Raw genomic sequence first — 25,895 nt, 5'->3', positions numbered from 1 at the left:
AAACAGAGGAATTCAGATTGTGGCTATGAAAGAAAATGTGCTATATGGTAGGAAGGTAAGAAAGAGAAGAAAATTCTTACTTCTGCTGTTCATTTTCAGGATTTTCAAGACTCAGTTCCTTCCTCATTGTTCCCTCAATTTCAGCAGCCAGGGAGTCCTGAAACACACGTACACAGATAAAGTGGTTTGAATGTCATTGTATTAGACACAAGATATCAAAAGTGGGATTTATTTGAAAGGCAGAACACTTTTCAAGCAAGAAATTTCATAAAAAGAAGTTAAGTTCTAAATGATAAAACAAGACAAACTTGGACTTTCAAACTTGTCAAACGCTTTCAATGTCTATATTTAATGTGATGAACTACACCTGTGGGTACTCGGCTAGGCTAGGACACCTGATGAGTGAACTTGAGAGGAACATATGTCATACAGCATCCACAAAAAATTACCTTTGAGTTCGGAATTGCATTCTACATATACTATTTCTGCCATATGTCTGTAATGAGGTTCAAGGAATGAGAAAGCGGGAGATGGCGATTCCAACTCAGGAATGTCACTTTTTTATTTACAAAATAAACATGTTTGCTTAAAGTGCAAAAGTTAAGTTAGTTCAAACACTCAAAAAGGTTGATAACATGGCAGTGGCTAACACACAAGCAGCTTCTCAGCTGGGCTCTCTCTCTTGACTGCCGCTGCCTCCTATCCTTAAAAGCCCTAATTACAAGACAGGTGTTAAGCACAGGTGGAAATCATTCACCACTCCCCTGCTTCACTCTCCACAGCATGGCACTCGGCCATGCCTCCGCCTCCACATATCCCCACCGCCTGACTCAGGCTGGGGAACCATCTGGCCTGCCGCCGACTCCCTGGGGAACGCATCTTTCCATAGTTTTAGGAGGTTGATGTGGTAAATCTGACGTGCTCTGCCTCTATTCATACACTTAACCTAATAATCGAATTCCCCAGCTTGCCGTGTGACCTCAAAGGGCCCTTGCCACTTTGCGAGTAATTTAGAGCTTGATGTGGGTAGTAGTAAGAGGACTTTATCACCCTGTGTAAATTTACATAGCCAAGCACCCCGTTATACAGCTGGGATTGACGTTCTTGAGCCTGTAGCAAAATATCCTACGATAGCTGCCCCAATATGTGGAGTTTTGCTCTCAGGTCAAGAATGAATTGAATTTGTTTTTGCTGTTTGAAGGTCCCTCCTCCCAATTTTCCCTCACGATGTCTAAGACACCACGAGACTTTCAACAATTAAAATGGGGGAAACCCTGTGGAGGCTTGCAGGACCTCTCGTGCTGTGAATAACAGGGGTTCAAGCCACTTATAAAAATCGAGCATCTTCATGCCCAAACTTACGAATCATGTTTTTCAAGGTTTGATTAAACCGTTCAATCAAGCCGTCCGTTTGTGGGTGGTACCCGCTTGTCCGAATCGATTTAATAACCAATAATTCGTACAGCTCACGTAGTGTACGTGACATGAAAGTAGTACCTTTCCTTCAGAATCCCCACTCAGGAGACGATTCTGAAGAGTGCCTCCCTCAACACTACGTGCTGAAATGTTGTGTAGAGGCACTACTTCCAGATATCGCATGTAGTCCACCAGAACCAACACAAAATAAAGTGCCATCCACTCTAATGGCCCGACGAGGTCCATACTACTCTTTCGAAGGGGACCTCAATCAAAGGAAGTGGGCTCAATAGGTCGCTGTTGGGGTGGCTGGCGGACTCACCAGCTGACATTCACGGCATGCTTGCACATCACATGCGAACATCTACGTGAATGCCCGGTCAATAGAAATGGGCCATTAGAGGGTTTAGTGTTTTTTCTCGCCCTAAGTGACTCGGCATCGGATTATGATGAGTATCAACAACTAAGTTGTACCCTCTTTTGTCTGAGCATCCTGCGTCACTCGATACAACCTATCATTTATGATAGAAAAGTACAGATATGCCAGTGCAAAGTATGGCTGGAGGAGTTAACCATCAATAATTTTCACTTGATCAAAGGCGTGCCTAAGGTTCTCATCTCATGTCTGCTTCAGAGGGAAATCCCCAGCAAGGAATGGTTGGGGAAGCCGGGACTTGCGGAGTGGGGTTTGGGGGAATAAATCCCTGTCTCTGGGGAGCAGGGATTGGAACAAGGTGAGGTAAAAGAGGGGAAGAGACAGCAGGAGAAGAGAGAGAAATAGCTTGGCCATCTCCCGGATATGCTGTCAAGTGGAGACCTCAGCCAGACAGACTGCATCCTCCAGTCGGGTGGTGGCACTGGACCCACTCCGCGGTCCTTTTGGGCAAACGGTCAAAGAACTGTTCCAGCACCACTAAGATGATAATTCTCCTGGCATCACAGTCCTCCGCTAGTAACCACCTCTGCCAGTCATCTCGGAGCTACAGGGCGAAAGCGAATGGGCAGCCGAATCCTCCGTAGGTCAGCACCCGGAAGCACTGACGATGTTGGCCCGCTTCAGATCTGGATACTCCAGCAGGTTAGCCACTGGCAGTTGTTGGGTTGTGAGCTGAGCCTCTCTCCAACAAAAGTGGCAGCAGGCGGACCGTCCACTGCATCTGGGACCAGCCCAACCCCGCAGCAGCCGCAAAAAAAGCTAAATGAAGACTTTGGTCCCACCGCCAGTGTTGCTGCTGGAGTGCCACTTGGCAACAAGCTCTGGAACACCAGCCGGTCCTCCGCCTGGGCTTGCAGGAGCATCTCGAAACGTTGCTCCTTTTTCGCTCGAAGCTTCAGGAGGGCCTGGTGTTGAGTCTGGTGGATGCCAGCGAGGGTCTTGATGATGTCCGCCAATGGTGAGGACTCCATGACAACGTATCACCCTCAATCCCAGGTTCTGGCACCAGTGTAACGAGGTTCAAGGAATGAGGAAGCAGGAGACGGTGATTCCAACTCAGGAACGTTACTTTTTTTATTAACAAAATAAACACGTTCGCTTAAAGCTTAAAATGTTGAAAATACGGCTGCAGCCAACACACAAGTAGCCTCTCAGCTGGGCTCTCTCTCTCGACTGCCACTGTCTCCTCTCCTTAAAAGCCCCAATCACTCCTCACTGAAACACAAGACAGGTGTTAAGCACAGGTGGAAATCATTCACCACTCATCTCCCCTGCTTCACTCTCCACAGTATGGTGCCCGGCCATGCCTCCCCCTCTACAATGTCTATAGCAGAACTAGTAAGAGTAGTATGCAATTCTGAACTCAGCACTTGAGACCAGTTTAAGTGGCAAAGAAACGTAAAGTGAGTTCTGAGAAAAGTCTTGCATCATTTGTCTGCAGATGCCATATGGTTGGATTTTTTTGTTATATTTTTTTATATTTTTTGTCTAAATAAATATTAGGGCCAAAAGATGTTTTCCTTCTTTTCAGATTCATCATTTTGCATTTTCACTGTCATTGTATGAGTTATACTGTGTGTGTACCAAGGGAAAAAGTCCCATAGTGTGATAGCGCCGATGAATTCCTGTGGACATGCTGCAGTTCCGTAAGTTCCTGAGTTCCTCTTGAGCCTCATGTAGCATCTCAATACACTCAGAGTATTTGTCCTCCAGCTCCTGCAGCTGTGTGGGTGTAAACAATATAGAGTAAATGACATTCACCCAGAAATAATAAGGGAATACATAATGAAGACATGCTAATTAATATCATAATGAAGAGCATCTTAGAATGTCACTATTCTTTATGTTGATTTATATAATATATGATATGAAGTACCTCTGCAGTGAGCTGTCTCTGAGCATCTTTAGCTGCCGAAAGGTGCTGATTCAGTTCTTCATTCTCAACAGCGTACTGTCAAAAACACACACGAGATCAAGATCCTCATCCCAATACCACCCTGATTAATATAGCTGTGAAGAATACAACTAAATATAACGATTACTTGCATTAGAATGTGGATGCAGTATCATGAGGTTAACTATTGAAATACTTTGTAATACTGATTTCCCCCACCTTCAAAGGTGGGGGTTTAAAGGAGTATTCTCTCATCATTTACTCACCCTCATGTCATCCCAGATGTGTATGACTTTCTTTCTTCTGCTGAACACAAACTAAGATTAATAGAAAAATGTCTTAGCTCTGTAGGACCATAAGATGCAAGTGAATCATGGCCAGAATTTGAAGGTTCAAAAAGCATATAAAGGCAGCATAAAAGTAATCCATACTACTCCAGTGGTTACATTTATGTCTTCATAAGCATTATGATAGGAGTGAGTGAGAAACAGATCAATATTTGAGTCCTTTTTTACTATAAATCTCCATTTTCACTTCCACATTCTTCTTCTGTTTTTGGCGATTAATATTCTTCACGCATGTAGTAAAAAAAGCACTTAAATTTTGATCTGTGTCTCAACCACACCTATAATATCGCTTCAGAATATATGGATTTTACCAATGGAGTCATATGGATTACTTTTATGCTGCCATTATATGCTTTTTGGACCTTCAAAGGACCATTCACTTGCATTGTATTGACCTAGAGAGCCGAGATATTCTTCTAAAAATCTTAATTTCTGTTCATCAGAAGAAAAAAATTCATACACATCTGGGATGGCATAAGGGTGAGTCATTGATGACAGAATTTTCATTTAGGGATTAACTATCCCTTTGCCAGCAGACATATCACCCTGTAGCTCAAGACCGGCTGCCCACTGAAACTAAGCAGGGTTGAGCCTGGTCAGTAACTGGATGGAAGACCTCCTGGGAAAACTAAGGTTGCTGCTGGAAGACGTATTAGGGAGGCCAGCAGAAGGGTGCTAACCCTGTGGTCTTATGCTCCAAAATAGTGATGGGGACACTATACTGTAAAAAAGGCACTGTCCTTTGGATGAAATGTTAAACTGAGGTCCTGTCTCTGTGTCGATTAAAAATACAAGGACACCTCTTAAAAAGAGTAGGGGTGTAACCCCTAATCAATCATGGCCTCCTAATAATCTCCATCCATTAATTGATTCTATAAATCTACTCACTCCTCTCCAGGTGAATGCTGCACACAGGTGGTGGTTGAAGAGAGTACTGTGTTTGATTAGTTGAAGAGCACATCCAATTTTATGACTAATTCATGAAGAAATCCAGGCTTACATACATTCACAAGTATTTGAAACACTTTAATTATTAAAATCAGATCTTGATTATGTGCACATAAAGACTCACGGTTTTGGCTTTTTTCTGCAGGTCCACTATCTGTGATAGTAAGTGTGTGATTTCTTCCTGTTGACGAGAGGCGTCCTCTGTCTTTTTGGCCAGCTCCTCTGCTATGGTGGAGATCTGGATGCTGGATTGCCCTTTATGTGGAGAAAAGTGTGGGAACATTTGGGTTTTGCCAAAATATACAGCCCTACACCCCCGCATTTGGCCTGAAAAAATTAATTTCACTCACTGAGCTCTCTGACACAGTCATTCACTAGCTGCTGTTCCTTCTCTTCATATGACTCTGTTTCAGACTTCAGATGGCTCGCCTACCGAGAGAGAAAGAGAGAGTCAAATCATGTTTATTTATAAACAGGGTTGGGAGGTTACTGTTATTGTATTACACTTCAGATTACAGAACATTTGGTGTAAAATGTAATCTGTAAAGTATTCCGTTAGATTACTCGTGGGCAGTAACGTAATCTAAATACTTTAGAATACTTCTTCAGCACTGGTAGATTTTTTTATTTGTTTTGATTATAAAAAATCTGCCAGTACAGTATTCACATGCTAAAAATACATTCTCTGAAAAACCTAAACATCTTATTTAGTGCTGCTTCTAAAACAAGATCAATCTAATTGATCTTGTTTTAAGGATTTTAGGTGTTTTTACAGAAAAACAATACAAAGATTCTCATCAAGAATAACAAATATATGATATAATGTGGATTTTCTTGATAAAAAATATGATCGTGCCTGTTAACAGGTGCATGTAAAATGGCTAGAAATCGCATTTTAGCTTAGCGTAAAGCTGACAATTTACACAAGGTTTATTTCTATTTCTTCTGCTCCAAACTTACTTCTCTGTCTGCTCGTATGAATGTAACACATCATAAGAAAGTGTTTCATTGCTGTTCAAATGCTCTTTGGATCGCATCATTTATATGGATAAATGTATTCCAACTGAGCAGACTAAATATTAAATTAAACAAATGACATTCAAATGCAAAGTAATCTCTTTAGTAATCAAAATACTTTTTGAATGGAACTGTATTCTGATTACCAACTATTTAAAACTGTAGTGGAATACAGTTACTTATATTTAGCATTTTAAATACATAATCCCATTGCATATATTCCATTACTCCCCAAACCTGTTTATAAAGGACATTTAAAAACAAGTTATATCAAAGTGCTGTAAACTGAGGCAATGTCTTCTAGCAAGTCAGTCCACTGGCAGACATCTTTGGAATGCTACCAGGAAGCTATTTCCAGTTATGAAAGTGCATTTACTTGAAAGAGGAAAACCAAAATCTCCAAAACAGTTGGTCAAGATTCCGATCAAAGGACATATTTCAAATCTGCAGTAAAATCTGACAAATCTGGAATCATAAATTGTGCTTCTTTACCTCAGATTATGCTACAAAAATGCAATTTTCCCTGCTTATAGAGTTAATACAGGCCATCCTACCACATTCTCAAGTTGATTGACAGGTGATGTCTGTATCTAAAAGGTGATTGGCTCTTTTACCTGTAAGGCGGGACTTCCTTTCTACATCCGTTGACCGATGAGCATTCCAATTTCTCCCATTCATTTGAATAAATGTGGCCTGTCTCTGGCTGAGGCATATATATTCAAATATTTCAAAAAGATTTATGGCAATTCATGGTTGCTGACCCATGCTGTTGCGTAAAAGATTTGCTGGGTCAGTGACAGTGCAGAGCAGCGCTAACTTACTTGGATAATAGATATTCTGTAGAGATCACAAGCTAATGCTTTCACAACACATATGCACAGACAGTAAATCAATACGTTTCTCCAATCACTCATGGAACTTGGCCAGTGGCGCACACACTGCTCCAAAAATAGCCAAAATAAAAAACAAAAAAAGAGAACTTTCCACATACCATATATGTGTTTATATATACTGTATATATTGATTTTTTTTATATATAAATGTCAAATTCTTATTTTCTGTATATTTGTGTACCTCTGATCTGAGAGTCAGGTTTTCCTCTTCCAGGTCTCTAAGTTTCTGATGCAGGATGTCCAGAGAAGAACCACCAGGAGCAGACACTCCTGCCCTGCTCTGTCGACCCCTGACCCCACAAACACAAAAATGAATATGACAACAGTCCTGAAATGGGCACACTTAAATATTACCATTCTGTATTCTTCATTTCCAGTGTTGAACTTTGGTCTGTCTGGTTAAGCAGAAATAACAGCTGTTGAACTTATTGAAATTCATACAACCAGCCAGTTATAAACATGTTTTAAACTGAACAATAGCCAAAACTCCCTTAAGAACAACAAATGAGCTAATAATATCTTAACTAAAGCAGACAGAACACGCTTCACTGGCCTTGAAATAGACAAAACAGGACAGTGTTATAAAACAGTGAACTGACGTGGGCGATCCAGACCCCTCTTCACTCTCCTCCACTGCATTAGTGAAGAATTGCAGAAGTTCATCTTTCAGATTTAACTCATAGTGCAGTTGAGCCACCTGAAATACAATCACATTAACAAAATGTAATCAAACAACAAGGATTCATTAATTGGACATGATTTAATAATTACGACCAAGTTGATTAATTGACACCAAAACAGAAATGTGTTCCTTTTAACTCATTTTACACAGGATATCCTTAAACATTACCATTACTATTAATGAAGTACTCTTTATTACAATAATTCACTTTTAAACTACCAAAAATCTAAAAGATTTTTAAGATAGATTATTTTAATCTATTTGAAATCCTAAATTTTATGTTGCAACTTCTGTTTTAACAAAAGAAGATCAAAATCTTTTTAAGTACCCTCTGGAACATGGTTAAAAATCCCTTTGGGTATATTAGCCCCTGGTTGGAAATCACTGGACTAGAATAATTATCATGTCTAGTTATTAGATATGATAATTACTAATCATCCGATTATTACATATAGTTATAAAAGACTCATTCTGAAAAATGTACATTTAATTTAGGGATTCACTGAATTTTTTGGCTGATACCAAAACCAGTTTTAACAAAAAACGTTGCCCATATTTTGCCACACACCTTATTTTGTCATCAGATCACTGTTTTGCTCAGGAATTATGTTTTAAAAATGAACAAAGAGGTGCAAAATGTTTTTATTGTTCTAACAATAAATAATTTCCATTGATCTTGACAGGCCAAAATTTTAAAGAGAGCCACAATTAAAGATAAATAGAAAATAAAAGCAAAAAAAATATATATATATATATTGATAAATAACTAAATATCATTGCAAAAGGTTATTTTGTAGTTCTTTTTATAATTTTTTTTTTTATTATTGATTCCATTCAACAAATTAAATAAACATAACAGAAAATGCGGAATCATATTATATAAAATGAAACACTTCCCGTTGAAGTTCTATTGTGGTGTAATGGACAATGGAAAATGCTAGAGGGTGCTGCTTGCTTACACATTACACAGTGCTGACTGAAGCGCTGATTGCAGTCTATTTTTAAATGCAGTCTTTCGAGTTTTCATAATCGCTCAAGACCATATTGCGATTTCAGTCTTATCTCAATTAATTGTGCAGCCTTAAGGGATTCTACAACAATGTCTCAGAAGTCAAAGTGTTTGCTGGTTTCAAAGCATTTTGGATGGTTTTACCTCATCATATATAGGTAAGTGCCGCTTTCACAACTGTCACGTCTGTAACGGCGGTTTTTCCTCATTAATATGAGAATGATTCTAAATGAAATATTCCAAGTTCTTGGGAGTCCAGACCCTTCTACATTCTGTGGCTATTATTATTTCTGGATTGTGCATTTGAATTCAAAGAGTTTTTACCAAGTGTCTTGAAAATGTATTATAAATAAACCATAGTTTTTTCATATCGGCAAAAACATCAGTAAATTCTAATTTAAACCACAAAAGAGCTTGTGAAAAGAGATTTTGGCACTTTCGTCTAAATATTTAAATTAATCTGATCATGTACCTCCTCTCTGATGGTGCCCACTTGTTCATCCAAGTATTCATTCTGTTCGGACAGAACTTGGTTCTTCTTAAGGAGGGACTGACCAATCCGGGCAGCAAGCTCCAGATCCCTTTCTTTCTAGTGGATGACAAAAAATAATTAAACATATTTTAGAGAAAAGTGTAAAGAAAGTTGTAACGGTACTATGTAATCATATTAAATGCATGTATTGTCACTCTAATCCAAAGTAAACACACCTCCTCCAGAAGTCTTGTCACAGCATCGATGTCATTGTAGGTTTTAGTCATCTGGCTCACTCGTTCAGCACATAGTACTGATACACACAGAGAGATCAGAAAACATTTTAGTAAAGCAATGAGCTCTAACGGACGACAAGAGGAGAGTGCGTAAACAATTTTACTTTAATTAAAAAACCTCGATCTACTCACTTGGAAAGAATGAGGGAATCAAAAATATTGTATAAACCAGAGAAGTCTGAAAAGTGTCTGAGACTGTGAGTTCTGGAGCTCATAGTTAAAAACTGACCTCAAGAAGTGTTCTTTAGCTTTCAGACATATAATGTGAGTTTAACATCATAAAGAGAAAAATGGCTCCTGGCTTGCTGACCTCACACCATCACACTCTTACAATAACATCAATGATAAATCATGTGTGAGTGCCCTAGCAACTGTTTCCATGGTGCTGTTACCCAGCAACCCCATCCACAGTAAGCCAGAATCAGATCAGTCACTATTACTGAAATATCAAGCACTCATATAGTCTCTCTCTCTCACACACACACATTCAGCCAGTTTAAAGCAAATACATTTAGGAATAATACATATTTTTAGTGAAACTTTTGTTACAAAATTCTACATATGTACAAATGAATACACTAAGGTAAAATATATGTTGGGAACAGGATGAACCTTTATTTTGGAAAATCTTATTTTGTCATAAGTGAAAAGGTATCTGACTAAAAAAACACAGATTTGGATCTTGGGATATAGTCAGTGATTATGCCACAACTAACATGTGGCCCAATAAAAACTATAAACTCATATTTCCAACCAAACTTACAATTCTGCAAGATCTTTTTTTTTTTTTTTTAAAGAGGGAACATTTATGCGATGATTTTATAGACTATAACAAAAAAAATACATTAAAACCAAAACAGCAAGACATGTCTCTTTACAAAATGAAAAGTTCTACAGCTTTAATCAGGAGTACCGATCCAAAGTCATAGTTCAGCCTCTGGACCTTCAATGTAAAAATACTAAATGCTTCTAGACTGGTAATGAAAGAGAAAAAGAGAAGCTTTGTGAGGACATATGCCAAGAAAAATCATTTACTTTGAAAACAAGGCCAGGAAGCACTTGAATGTTGAGTGAAAGCATTAAGACAAACATACCAACATCACTGTCCTCTCACACTCTATTACACACACACACACACACACACACACACACACACACACACACACACACACACACACACACACACACAGGCCTCTGACTATACTCAGAAAGCACAAAGAGAGTTAAAGAGAGAATTCACATTAAATCACTTCAGAACCTCATCTGAGCAACTTAAAGACAAAATCATTGCACACAAACACACTACATCTGAAACATATAAAAAAACACCCTTAATATTCAACAATCAAAGCTCAACTAATAAAACAAAATATAAAAGTGTGAGACATGGAATGTAATGTACCTCAAATGTAAAAACACATAAACACATTGAAGTTTTTTTTTATTTTTACCATCGACATCGCACCACTCCAGCTCAAAGTCTTCTGCTCCCATGATCTTGTGCATCTTTCCTCTCTCCCTCTCCAGCCAGCAGAGAGGAGAGGACCAAACAAAACGAGAGCGTTACACTTCCTCTGGTAACAGAACTGAGTGATGCTGCGGTCAGTTACAGCAACAAGAGTGACTATATTTAACACTATGATGAGAGAAAGATAGAGGGAGGGAGGGAATGAGAAATGTGGGATGTGACAGAGTACTGATGGCATTTATTTATCACAAGGTCAAATCGAAAGGGTATTTTCTAGACTATAATCTATGGTACTAATTAGCAATTCCTAGAATTGATCACTGGTAAAATACATAGAACAGGAATAATTCCTAAATATTATAACAAGTGAATTTTAAATATAAAGGTTACAAGTATGTAAGAAAAAGACAAACAATTTACAATAAGGTAAGTTAACATTACTTATCACAATAATTAACATGAACAAACAATCATCAATACTTCTACAGCATTTATTTATGTTAGTTAATGTTGATTTCTTCATAAAAATGTACACAAACATCAGGCAGTGCATTATGAACTAACATGAAAATGTGTATATTTACAAACTAAAATTAACCAAGATTAATAAATGCTGTAAAATAAAAGTATTGTTCATTGTTAGTTTGTGATTTAGCTTTAACATTAATGTATATTACTAATGTTAATGTGTATATATAATAACTGTTAAATTAAACTCAATGAACACTATATTCCTAATAAAGTTCTGGAGGTGGTCTTCTACTGTTGTAGCCCATCCGCCTCAAGTGTGCATTCTGAGATGCTGTTCTGCTCACTACAATTTTAAATAGTAGTTATCGGAGTTAGAGTCCTTTCTATCAGCTCAAACCAGTCTGGCTATTCTCCCTTGACCTCTCTCATCAACAAGGATGGATGTTTTTTGTTTTTGGTACCATTCTGAGTAAACTCCAGCCTGTTGTGCATGAAAATCCCAGGAGATCAGCAGTTACACACAAACCAGCCTGTCTGGCACCAAAAATCATGCCACAATCACAAATTTTCCCCCATTCTGATGGTTGATGTGAACATTACCTAAAGCTCCTGACCTGTATCTGGATGATTTTATGCATTGCACTGCTGCAACACGTTTGACTGATTAGATAATCACATGAATAAGTAGGTGTACAGGTGTTAATAAAGTGCTCTGTAAGTATACAGTGAGGAAAATAAGTATTTGAACACCCTGCTATTTTGCAAGTTCTCCCACTTAGAAATCATGGAGGGGTCTGAAATTGTCATCATAGGTGCATGTCCACATAATCTAAAAAAAAAAAAATCCAGAAATCACAATGTATGATTTCTAACTATTTATTTGTATGATACAGCTGCAAATAAGTATTTGAACACCTGAGAAAATCAATGTTAATATTTGGTACAGTAGTCTTTGTTTGCAATTACAGAGGTCAAACGTTTCCTGTAGTTTTTCACCAGGTTTGCACACACTGCAGGAGGGATTTTGGCCCACTCCTCCACACAGATCTTCTCTAGATCAGTCAGGTTCTCTTTCATCATCTCGTGTTTGAGATCCACCTATGGGAAGGGCATCCGCACCTGACCTCTGCAGAAGCATCCAATTGCACCAAGTCTGGCCTGACAGACAGAAGCGCGTGTCCAATGCTCGGTAAGGGACCCGCCCCTTACCAAGTGCATAAAACACTAGTACGCGCTATCTTACCTCAGTTGTTATTCGCTTCTCGCGACCTCTTTGCTTCGCAGCTCTACGGTTTTCGCTGACTTCACCACAGTCAACAGGAGGAAATATCCATTTGATCAGCCTCCGCCAGGCGTGATTGTCAGACGGTTGCGTTTAGTTGCGATTATTTCGGGTTGCAAGCCACCCACGCTCGCTACCTGGATTTGCTCAGGCTGCCCGCCTGTTTATCAACTTTCACCTCTCCAATGGATCACAAGCTCTCCGGTAACCCACCGGACGTGCAGTCGCGTGCATGCCCTGCCGCCTGCGGTTCACTCATTGCCGCGAGGGATGCCCATCCCTTCTGCGTGGTGTGCATGGGACTAAGACACGTGCAGGAAGCGCTTTCACTTCCTGAGAACTGCACCCATTGCCTCGCCCTGCCTAGGAAGCTTCTTCGACGAAGACTCAAGGTTGCATCCTCTCAAGGCACGGACGATCATTACGATTCGGACGCTGGAGTAGGTGAAAGCGTTACAGCTCCGGGGACTTCCCAGAGCATGCCTGCTCTCAGTTGGGCTGACCAGTCTAACGAGGGCCTACTCGAGGAAATCCTTCCCGGTATTTCCTCGTTCGACGACGAGCCGCCCGGCTCAGGCGAGGACGAGGACCCCGCTATACTTGAGGGCTCGGACGACGAGTTAACCACCCCTTCCGCCCAAGCTCCCCCGGTTAGCGGCTCGACTACACTGCCGCACGCGGTCCTTCTCGAGGTGTGTGAGCGAGCGGCCGCTCATCTCGGCATGGAATGGCCGGCCCTCCAGAACGCCGCCGACCAAGAGAGGGATGTGTATGACGGCAAACTCCTAGGCACTAAGCACATGCGACTCTATTGGAAGGACCCGCTAGATCTTAAGCACGGCTTAGCGGGTCTGGAGGTTAAGGATATGGCAGCGTGTGGCATGGGCGACCCTCCCACCATCGAGCCCTCGATCGCCAGACACCTTAACCCCTCGCAGGGAGGGTTACTGGCCCCTCCTAAGCCAGTTCTCCCTAATAAGATGGACCGCTTCTCAGCATCTGTCTTCCAGGCCTCGTACAAGGCCTCGGCTCTCGCGGTACGGGCTCTAAATGTTTCCTCCCTCCTCTCGGCCTACCAGGCCGAGCTGTTGGAGGACATGAGCACTCATTTGGAGAAAGGCGTGCCATTGCCGACGCTGTGGAAGGAGATCGTTACCATGAACGACCTGGTCCTTCGTAACGCCCGCCAGGCCGTCCAAGCCGGCGGACGCTCCATGGCCCTATGTGTTGTGGGGGGAACGGGCCCTCTGGCTCAATCTCTCTGGTCTGCCCGACAGCGAGAAAAGACGCATAGCAGGAGCCCCAGTGGAACCAGGCCAGGCTCTTTTTGGCCCTGCTGTTGCACTTATGCAACAGCGGTGCGATGATAAGAAGAAGGAGGATGAGGCGTTTAAACTGTGCCTGCCTAGAAAGGCCACTCCACACCAGCCCACCGCACGGCCCCCTCAGGCCCCAGCCACAGGACGGCCGTACCGTAATACAGCCAGGCCTAAGGCTCGCAGCAGGCCACCCATCCAGCAGCCTAGCCAGCAGCCCAACCATCATCCTAAGCCCTGGGGTAAGACATCCTTCGCGGCGGCTGCAGCGAAAAAGCCCACCCACTCTACCCCGTCGGACGGGAAGAGGAAGAGGCCTACCTGATGCTCAGCTCCAGGGGCTTCTCGGTCCAGGTTTTCAGGCTGACCAGCCCAGTGGACACAAGCTTGAGTTTTTCCCCTTTACCCAAAAGGAGGAAGTTCTCAGCTCGAGGGCCCCTTTTCCCTCGTTCGGGTGCCCAACCCCAGTTCAATATGGACATGTCACAAGTTCAGGTGTGGTCCATAAAAAATTCCCCTCCAGCTTCCAGTTCCAGAACTGGGGGGAAATTCACTGTCCAGGTGTGCCCCTCCACTGTTGAAAAGTGCTCAACCACAGTCTCTTCACAGTTTGCACAAACCACTTCACACACATTCAATAAAGGTTCAATTCCCTGCATGTGTTTCAAAAATAAAAACAACAAAAAAACAAGAACAACAAAAATATCAAACACTAAGAGCGAAAGCTCTGCCAAGTGCTGTTGTTCCCCTGAAATTCTACATGTCGCCCCTAAGTTGTCCACTAGATGGCGCCATTGTATCACAAATGAACGATCCGGTTGTATTGCCTGCCCTAGGCAACTCACCGGTGAGTGTGGGCTCTCTCACGTCACACGTGACAGCCTGGCAGTCTGTATCTGCCCCAGAATGGGTGATTCGCACCATTACGAAGGGCTACAGACTTCAGTTTGCCAGAAAACCGCCACGTTTCAGCGGAGTTATCTTTTCTCACACAGAAGAGAGCTCCGCGCACATTCTGAAAGACGAGATCTCTTCTCTTCTCGAGAAGGGGGCGGTGCGAGTGGTACCTCCGCATCAATGTCAACAGGGTTTTTACTCCCGTTATTTCCTGATTCCAAAAAAGGACGGTTCACTTCCTCCTATTCTGGATCTCAGAGTGTTGAACAAACATTTAAGGAAATACAATTTCAGAATGTTAACCCACAACGTTCTCTCTCGTGCAATAAAACAGAGCGATTGGTTCACGTCGATCGATCTGAAAGATGCGTTTTTTCACATCAACGTTTACCCGCCACACAGGAAGTTTCTTCGTTTCGCCTTCCAAGGCATATGTTACGAATTCACAGTACTTCCATTTGGCCTAGCACTCAGTCCAAGAGTGTTTTGTACATGTGCGGAAGCAGGGTTAGCCCCGCTGAGAATAGCGGGGCTCAAAATCCTGACTTACATAGACGATTGGCTGATTATAGCCGATTCGAGAGATCGTCATGCAAAACACTGCCCGTGTGCTCGCTCACATCACAGCGCTCGGCTTCAGAGTGAACGTGAGCAAGAGCAATTTCACTCCCGAGCAGAGAGTTACTTTTCTGGGTTTGGAGCTGAATTCGGTTACAATGCGCGCACGTCTCTCACAAGAGCGCGTTCTCTCCTTAATGAATTGCCTCTCACAATTCAAAGAAGGGGCGAGAATACATTTTCGCGCATGTCTCAGGCTATAGGGTCTTATGGCTGCGGCTATACATGTCCTGCCTTTGGGCCTTCTGAGAATGAGGGCGTTCATGAAGTGGGTTTTAACTCTTCATCTCAGCCCTTTAAGCGATCTCCGCCGCTCTGTCACAGTGACGAGCTCGTGCACAGCAGCGCTGCGCCACTGGAGGAACGCAGAGTTCTACGCGCACGGGACCCCTCTCGGGGCGATTATGCTGCGGAAAGTTGTGACGACAGACGCTGTCCCTAACAGGATGGGGAGCCACGCAAGAGGGCAGAACAGTGAATGGTGTGTGGCCAAGCACACTTCACTCAGCCCATATAAATTATTTAGAGCTCCTCACTGTGTGGAAGGCTCTGAATCACTTTCTGCCCCGCTTGCAGGGGCATCATGTGCTGGTGCGCTGCGACAACACGACAGCTGTAGCATATATCAACCGCCAGGGGGGGATGCGCTCCTCCAAGCTGCATGCTCTCGCTCACAGGCTGTTAGTATGGAGCAGGCGGCATTTCCTGTCGTTACGGGCGACCCATGTCCAGGGGCGCAGACCTCTTGTCAAGGGGAAACCCGCTCTACGGAGACTGACGCCTCCATCCTCAGATAGTGTGTCTACTGTGGAGGAGGTTCGGCCAGCCAACCGTAGATCTCTTCGCCTCGCGCGAAAACGCCCATTGTCCTATGTTCTTTTCGCTACGGGACGAGGACGCCCCCCTTGGCGTGGACGCACTGGCCCACCTGTGGCCCAACGTGCTGCTCTATGCATTTCCTCCCCTTTGCCTCATAACGCCGTCTCTGGCCAGGGTGAGGGAACAGAGCTTGACCATGATTTTTATAGCTCCCAGGTGGCCCAAGGCGCCGTGGCTCTCAGAGATTATCCCTCTGCTGTATGCCCAGCCATGGCCCCTCCCACTTCGCACAGACCTTTTGTCTCAAGCGAACGGGGAAATTTATCACCAGCACCCGGACAGGGTGGCCCTCTGGGCCTGGCCCGTGAGAGGGCCAACTTAAACACATTGGGGCTCCCCACGTGTTGTGGCCACCATTCAGTGTGCCAGAGCCTCTTCAACACGGTCTCTTTACGACTGTAAGTGGCGGGTGTTCGAAGAGTGGTGTGAAGGGCGACGGGTAACGTCATATCAGTGCTCAATCACCGACATCTTATGCTTTTTGCAGGACCTTATGGACAAGGGAAGATCCTTTTCCACTATTAAGGTCTATTTAGCGGCTATCGCTGCATGTCATGTGGGGTTCGACAGCGCTACGGTGGGGCAACACCCCCTTATTCGTAGGTTTATGAAGGGCGCACACCGCTCTCTTCCAGTCCCCAGGAGAGTCGTTCTGAATGGGACCTCTCCATGGTGCTGGACGCAATGTCTCAACAGCCGTTTGAGCCCCTGGGGAGTATTTCCCTTAAGAATTTGTCTTTCAAGACAGCTTTGCTCTTGGCCTTGGCATCTGCCAAGCGGGTCAGTGATATGCATGCACTCTCTGTTCATCCCTCGTGCACTAAATTCTCTCTCAGTGGAGATAAGGTTTTTCTCAGGCCCAACCCGGCCTTTATGCCAAAATGCTTCCCGACATTCACGTGTGAGGTGATTGAGCTTTCCGCGTTCCACCCAGCTCCTTTCTCCTCCACAGAGGATCAGAGGTTGGACGCTTTGTGTCCTGTACGTGCCCTGCGGGCGTACTTAAACAGGACCAGCTCGTTTAGAAAAGGCGACCAGCTTTTCATCTCTTGGGGTCCCCCGCACTCAGGGAACCCCATTTCCAAGCAACGCCTTTCTCATTGGCTTGTGGAAGCTATATCTTTGGCATATGAATCAAAGGGAGTGCAGCCCCCAGAGGGCATCAGAGCTCACTCCACTAGAGGTATGGCTGCCTCTTGGGCTCTATTTAAGGGAGTCTCTTTGCAGGACATATGTGCCGCTGCAAGCTGGGCCTCTCCCCATATGTTTGCCAGATACTACCGGCTAGATGTTACCAGAACCCCGGTAGCTCATTCTGTCCTGGGTGTCGGCTCTTTGTAGCTTTGTGCTCTTAGGCCCTCCACCCCTCTTTAAGTCTGGGCTGCCTAGTCCAGCACTTTAAAGTCACTAAGCATGTTTCTACTCTGCACCTGGAACCATATATTCACCATGATAGTGCGGTCAGGTTTATTCACGAATGCATGTTACCATATGCTATTCTTTGTTGCTAAAGTGGCTTCCTCACTTTGTGGGGTGGTTTCCGTGTGACGGGTCATGCGCCGCCTTTCGAGGTGACCGTCCTCTGGCTTTCAGGGCCTCATTGTAGTGTATTGGGCAATCGGGGAGCTGTCCATATCTCCCATAGGTGGATCTCGAACACGAGATGATGAAAGAGAACAATAGGTTACTATCGTAACCCCGGTTCTCTGAAACATCGAGTGGAGAGATCCACCAAGCTTGCCCCGCTTGCTGCACGAGAAGCAAATATGCTCACTGAGGTAAGATAGCGCGTACTAGTGTTTTATGCACTTGGTAAGGGGCGGGTCCCTTACCGAGCATTGGACACGCGCTTCTGTCTGTCAGGCCAGACTTGGTGCAATTGGATGCTTCTGCAGAGGTCAGGTGCGGATGCCCTTCCCATGGATCTCTCCACTCGATGTTTCAGAGAACTGGGGTTACGATAGTAACCTATTGTTTCTGGGCTGTCGCTGAGAAACACGGAGTTTGAGCTTCCTCCAGGCACGTGCAGGGGGGGGGGCGTTGGGTGCTTGAGCACCTGCCCCTTTGCCCCTTGGTGCCCAAAGTGCCCTTTTGTCAAAGAAAAAATTCCTCTCATTTTTTTTATTTATTAAAGGCCCTTTTGTGAATGCCTGCCTATGCCAAATCTAAATATTAGTAAAATGTATGATTAATAATTTAGCCTTAAATAAAATGATCCAGATGATAACCTTTCACCTGACGACGACCTCATCCGACCGGGACTATTCCTCACGCCGCACGGCCGCAGCACGCGCATTTTTTAATTACCGGAAGATATCTTCAACACCGCGACCGCGGCAGCTGGTAAGTGGGGATTCATTACCAGTGAAGTGATTTTGACGTTTATTTACTTATTATTATTATTTTACAAGAACGACGTGAAGAGAGCATGCATATATGTTGTATATATTGCTGTGTGTAGCCTGTAGAAGTAACGTTACGTTAGATTGCTGTTTGAGGAAGAAAAGTTTCACTCACAGGCGTCGAGGGGTCTTGTCTTTTTTATGCCTTTTGACTAAATTATTATTATTATTTCAGTATTTATTTAAAAAAAAATGTAGAGTGCCTTAAAATAATTATCACAACAACACTGATAAGGCTTATACTGATTTTCTCATTCTCTGAATTATCATTATAAAAATAAAACAATTCAGAACAGGATTAAAATATAATTATATTTTAAATGACAAAAATATTTTCTTTCTACAACAGCAAAGACCACTATTCAGAGATGCTTTAAAGGAGGAGATAATTCCAAATGGGAAATATTGCATGCCTTCCATTGCCTGACAGTCCCAGAGAACGACTCGGTTACTAACGTAACCTCGGTTCCCTGAGAGGAGGGAACGACTATTGCGTAAGTAGCTTACGCTTTGGGAAAACTCCGTTTCTCGATAAATATTGAAGTCTTTATGTAAAACGCATTGCAGCTGCACAGCAGACAGTGATGAGCGAGGCAGCTTGGTCATTGGCTGTGCTGCGGCAACTGCTCAAACCAGTGACGGGGCGACTTAGAACGCGCGACCAATGGGGGCGCGTCCTGCATTCGCGCGCTCAGAGCCTGCTGAAATTAGCATGTGAGGGCTATATAATGAACATCCCGTCATGCCAGTTTTTTTAGGTTCAATCGACTGAAGCGAACTGACCAAGCACAGACACGGCAGCTTACGCAATAGTCGTTCCCTCCTCTCAGGGAACCGAGGTTACGTTAGTAACCGAGTCGTTCCCTATCGAGAGGTCTCTCCTATTGCGTAAGTAGCTTACGCTATGGGAACACCATGTAAAACGCCGTGCGTGCTGACTTCGCTCTATAAAGCCAGAGGCAGGTGCCTGAGCCTTAAAGCAAAGTGATATTCCACGAGCCGGCCAGCGGCGAGCTATATAGTGGGGTATGACAGGGCGCCCTTGCCTTCAAGGTGGGGCGCTCCTTGTACAAACACAAGCACATATCTAATGTACTGAGCTTTTGTGTACTGGTACGCATAATAAACCCTCTAAGTCGGTCAGAGATGGACCTTATAAGGGAGGAGATGATGCCCAGCATATACATACTCCAGTTCATTCCACAGTCAGACTGATAGAATGTTGGAATGCAGTGAGGGGACCTGTAGGTTATAAAACCAAATAAATGTCGAAGGCGAGGCCCAGCCTGCCGCCGCACAAATATCTTCAATGGGTATCCCACTCGACCACGCCCACGAGGAGGCCATGCTCCTCGTAGAGTGAGCTCTGACGCCTAAGGGGCATTGAAGGCCCTTGGCTCCATAAGCTAGCGCTATAGCATCCACTATCCAGCGCGATATTCGTTGCTTTGAGACAGCGAGACCCTTAGTTCGGCTGCCAAAGCATACGAATAATTGTTCCGTCTGTCTGAACAGGGCAGAACGTTCCAAATATACTCTGAGCGCCCTGACCGGGCAGAGTAAATTTGCATCACCTTCGTCTGCTGAGGACGATAGTGCTGCCAGAGATATCACCTGTGCTCTGAAGGGTGTAGAGAGCACCTTAGGAATATACTCGTGCTTTGGCCTAAGGACAACTCTGCAGTCGTTAGGTCCAAATTCCAGGCAAGCAGCGCTTGATGACAGCGCGTGCAGGTTGCCCACTCTTTTAACTGAAGCGAGTGCCAGCAAGAGCGTGGTTTTGAGCGAGAGCTGCTTGAGGTGCACGGTTCGGAGAGGTTCGAACGGGGCACATTTGAGTGCGTCCAGGACCATGGCCAGGTCCCAGATCGGCACCGAAGGTGGGCGAGGAGGGTTCATCCTCCTAGCGCCCCTTAGGAAACGAACGATCAGATCGTTTTTTCCTAATGAATGTCCTTTATCAGGATTGTGTGACGCCGCTATGGCAGCCACATAGACTTTGAGCGTGGAGGGTGTGCGGCCTGCCTCCAGCAGCTCCTGCAAAAAGGCGAGTACACTCGGTATCTCACACGTTTTGGGGTTCAAGCTCTTGGTATCACACCAGTCACTGAACACTTTCCACTTTTGGGCATACAAGCGCCTCGTAGAGGGGGCTCGCACCTCAGTAATGGTTTTCAGAACTCCACTGGGGAGGTTCTCGGGAACCCGTTAAGGGGCCATGCATGGAGGGCCCACAGATCGGGGCGGGGATGAAGAATCATCCCGCTGGCCTGTCCGAGGCGGTCTTGCCTCAGCGGAATCGGCCATGGGGCAGATTGCATCATCTGTACCAGCTCTGGAAACCATGTCTGGTTTTTCCAGAGTGGGGCTACCAGGAGCACTGCACATTTCACCTCCCTGATCCGACTGATGACCTGAGGCAGCATCGCGATCGGGGGAAAAGCATACAAGGGGCGGCTCAGCCAAACTTGGGCGAGCGCGTCCGTGCTTTTTGAGAAGAAGAGAGGGCAGTGCGCGTTTTCCTTGGAGGCGAAGAGGTCGACCTCTGCCTCACCAAAGGTTCGCCATAACCACTGAACCGTCAGAGGGTGGAGAGACCATTCTCCTGGGAGAACTTTGTCTCTGGATAGCATGTCCACTCCTTGGTTCAGGACGCCTGGCACGTGCGCTGCCCTTTAGCGAGCGCAGGTGGTGTTGTGACCATAGGATGAGCTCCCTGGCCATAGAGTGCAGGGAGCTCGACCTGAGTCCACCTTGGCGATTTATATACCAAACTACCGTCATGTTATCCGTTCGGACCAGGACGTGTTCGTTTTGCAGGTACGGAAGCAGGGCTCTGAGAGCCAAGGCGACCGCTTTCATTTCCAGACAGTTTATGTGTAGGTGCTTTTCCGGGTTTGACCAAAAGCCGGAAACAGGCCTGCCCTCGTAAAGGGCCCCCCATCCTATTCTGGAGGCATCTGTCGTGATCATTTTTCTCCGCGTATTCACGCCCAGACTCACGCCGGTTTGATACCAGTTTATGGCTTTCCAGGACGTCAGGGCTTTTATACAGCCGTGATTCGCTCTGATCAAAAAGTGGCCCGAGCGGCACGCGTGAGTGGGGACACGGCTCTTGAGCCAGCGCTGGAGAGAACGCATGTGCAACAATCCTAGCTGGAGTACAGCTGATGCCGAGGCCATGAGACCGAGCATTCTCTGAAATCGTTTGACGGGGGCGTGCGTGCCCGTTCTGAACGATGTTGCAAGGCGTCGAATAGAGAGCGCGCGCTCTGATGAGAGGCGCGCTGTCATCTGCACTGAGTCTAGCACTATTCCCAGAAAAGAAATATTCTGGCTGGGGGATAGCACGCTCTTTGCAAAATTTATTCTCAGACCCAGGCAATGTAAATGGCTATGATTAGCCAATCGTCGAGGTAATTCAGTATCCGCACTCCCCGCTGTCTCAGGGGGGAAAGTGCCGTGTCTATACATTTCGTGAATGTACGGGGGGCCAATGATAGGCCGAATGGTAGTACTGTGTACTGGTATGACTGTCCCTCGAAAGCGAATCTCAGAAAGGGCCTGTGGTGAGGCGCTATCGGGATGTGAAAGTAAGCGTCTTTCAAATCCACTGATAGAAACCAATCCCCGGGGCGAACTTGCACGAGGATATGTTTGGTTGTTAACATTCTGAACGAGCGAATCATTAACGCTTTGTTCAGATGTCTGAGATCCAGGATGGGGCGAAGGCCACCGTCCTTTTTCGAGACGAGAAAATAGCGGCTGTAAAAACCCGCCTCGCTCAAAGAGGGAGGAACAGTTTCTATAGCGCCCTTCTCTATCAGTTTGAGCACCTCGGTGCGTAGAACATGTGACACATCTTTCCTCACTTTCGTCTCGACCACCGCTGAAAAGCGGGGTGGTCTGCGAGCGAATTGAAGTGAGTATCCGTGTTTTATTATGTTCAAAACCCATTTCGGCATGTCGGGGATTTTTTCCCAGGCTTCTGCTCGCACAGATATGGGCTGAATGCCGGCTGGGGGCGTGTCGTAGTGACGTATGGGCCCCGCCGGCAAATCGCTTTGTGCTAACACAGAATCTACGGCTCTCAGAGGCGCAGGTGCGCGCTGAGCAGCCGTATTGAGTGCCGAGTGCAGAGGTGCGTGTGAGAGTACAGGCACATGTGCTATTTCCGAAATGCTCACAGCATGAGTCGAAGAGGTGCTTGAAACTGTATGAACAGTGTTTTGAAGTGGGGGTGCATTCATCATTATGGGCACGCACGCCACATTCATAAAGCTTTCCGCATTTAGCGGGGAGTTTCTTAGCTCGCGCACTGCATCTGTGATGTTTGCGGCATAGCTGTTTGAAACTGTGTGGGTAGCTGTGTGTAGGGGTGCGTGCAATACGGCAGGCACACGCGCTACACTTATAGCACTTCCCGTTTTTACTGGGGAAGTGTTTATAACTGTGGGAACAGTGCTTGTGTGTAGTGGTGCATACATGACAATAGGCACACGATCTACATTTTTGAGACATCCAGCCTGAGCTGGGGAGGTGTTTGGCACTGTTTGGACAGTATTGATATGTGGGAATGCGCACTTTAGTGTGGACATGTGAACCCTTAGTGACACAGGCAGAAAATGACTCTTTTGGTGATTTCTGTGTGTCGCCGTGAAAACGGCGTTTGATTGCAGGTGAGCGAGTTTTATGACTGGCCCACTGACTGCTGTATAGACATTTCCAGCCGCCTGTAAGGGGACTGGGTAATGTTTTAAATGTTTGCGAGGTAGCGGTCCGGCATTTGCGAGACGCGTACTCCCTCTCTTTCTTCCTGCTGCTAGGAAGACTTACGAGGCTCTGTGTTCAGGGTGATTCTGGGTCGAGGGCCTCGTTGCTCCTGCGGCTTTCTTCGGCCAGCAGAATGCGAGCGGCGTCGAGCGTCCTTTTCAGGTCTGCTCTTCGGCTGGGAGACGGGCGGCTCTGCCCTGGCTCGCTGCTGCTGCAGTGATTTTTGAGATGAGCTGGAGCGCTTAGGCAGGAAGTGATGCATAGCTTGCGAATCCTTCCGAGCCTCAGTGAAGCGCTCCGTGAAATCTCTCACCGTAGGTCCGAACAGGCCGCTCGGAGTGACAGGTGCATCAAGGAAGGGTGCCTCAAGGACGATCAAATTAGCCATGGCCCGGCCAATGGATTGGGCGGTGGCCTTTGTGGCTCGCAGAGCTACGTCTGTAGCACTGCGCAGGTCCTTAAAAGCGTCGGGTTCAGGTCCAGACTCGTCCATAGAGCGGAGAAGTTTGGCCTGAAACACTTGTAGAACCGCCATCGAATGCAGCGCTGACGCAGCTTGACCGGCGGCGGCATATGCGCGACCGGTGAGAGCTGATGTGGTTCTGCACGGCTTCGATGGGTGAGAAGCTCTGGCCTTCCATCCAGCGGTGGAGGGTGGGCATAGATGGTTGGCCACAGTCTCCTCTAGGGGCGGAGTTGCCTCAAAGCCTCTTTCTCTCGCGCCGTCCACTGAGGAGAGCGAAGAAGAGAAAGAAGGCTTTAGGCGAGCCGAATGCTGGGCTTTCCACGACTTTGTGAGCTCGTCGTGCACCTCAGGGAAGAAAGGAGAGGGTCTCTGTCGGGGGGCCTGCCGGCGCCTGCAGGAACCACTCATCCAGCCGGCTGCGGGCGGGTTCTTCCGGAGAAGACCAGTCGAGCCCGAGGTCTTCCACGGCCTTAGACAGGATACGGACGATCTCCGAGTCCATGCTGGTGCCCGCGCTCGTGTCCGCTGATGCCGATGGCGCGGGGTCGAACGAGCCCGGCCAGTCGTCGGATGCAGCGTCAAGAGAGAGGCTGTCATCCTTTCCGTCGTCGTCCCCTGATGTGCCGAACAAGACGAGACCCACCGCTTTGTTGTTTTGTGTGAAAACGGCAAAGCGAGTGCGCAGCTCGGCGAGGCCCATTCAGGGCATCCGCCCTGAATGAGTGCAGCTTCTGCGTGGTCCAGACCCAGGCAGCGAGTGCAGATGGTGTGCCGATCTCCGTCGGAAAGAGGGCCTCTGCACGAGGCGCAGGCTGAAGGCATTTGAAACAACGCCTGGAAAATAACTCTTACTCTTAAAAACGTCGCGGGGGCGAACGCTTGTTCAGAAAAGGATATGCGATGCGCGCCGGATGGCGTAGCAGAAGGCTTCGAAGGCGGCTGAAGATGCCGGCGTCCTCTCAGCAGTCCCGCTGTAAGCTTGTCCACGGCGGCGAAAGACTCCAAAAATCCGGAGGATCCAGCGAAGAGAAGGTCTTCGCTGAAGGAGATTAAATCTAAAAGAACTGGCATGACGGGACGTTCATTATATAGCCCTCATATGCTAATTTCAGCAGGCTCTGAGTGCGAATGCGGGACGCACCCCCATTGGTCGTGCGTTCTAAGTCGCCCCGTCACTGGTTCGAGCAGTTGCCGCAGCACAGCCAATGACCGAGCTGCCTCGCTCATCACTGTCTGCTGTGCAGCTGCAATGCGTTTTACATAAAGACTTCAATATTTCTCGAGAAACAGAGTTTTCCCATAGCGTAAGCTACTTACGCAATAGGAGAGACCTCTCGATAGGGAACTGGAAAACAGCTAGCATTCCAACAGCAGAACTCCAAGCTGTGAAGAAACTGTGCCAGTTCTACAATATTGAAGATGAAGACAAATTGCAGACAGAATTGAAGGTCTTCCATACGTCATACTCATGCCCACATTCATATTATTTTTTTATTGCTCCATGGTAAAACACAAAACATTTCATTTTCTTCTTTACATAATTTAAATTCCCATGTGCAAAAGGGAGCAGAAAGAAGATAAAATCTTATAATATCTGTCCCCTATTCCAAAATACAAAATAACTTTCTTAAGCAGCTTACAGCCACAATTACACTGACAAAAAACAATGTTGATTTAAATAACAGCAATTCATGCAGTATAAAAAAGCAGGCAATGCCCAGACAGCAAAACAACAAGTAATCCAATACATAAAAAAAAAAAAAAAAAACAAGACAACAACATGGATCTCACCATATTAATACTAACCGAATTTACTTTGCTTATATCTCTGCTTATGCTAACCGATATTATTAGACCCAATAAAATAAAAATAAAAAAACTAAACAAAACACAACAAGAAACCAAACCAAACA

The 25,895-nt window shown here is 45.5% G+C and overlaps 2 pseudogenes; one reads left to right on the top strand and one right to left on the bottom strand.

Moving 5' to 3' along the window:
* LOC127619472 (trafficking kinesin-binding protein 1-like) overlaps positions 1-25,895 on the bottom strand; it is a 42,758-nt pseudogene that overhangs the window by 9,969 nt on the left and 6,894 nt on the right.
* Positions 16,105-17,682, top strand: LOC127619478 (uncharacterized; annotated as a pseudogene).

This window comes from Xyrauchen texanus, chromosome 26 (assembly GCF_025860055.1).
Source record: "Xyrauchen texanus isolate HMW12.3.18 chromosome 26, RBS_HiC_50CHRs, whole genome shotgun sequence".
NCBI lineage: Eukaryota > Metazoa > Chordata > Actinopteri > Cypriniformes > Catostomidae > Xyrauchen > Xyrauchen texanus.
The sequence above is the reverse complement of the archived record's forward strand: the minus strand, read 5'-3'. Positions and strand labels throughout refer to the sequence as shown.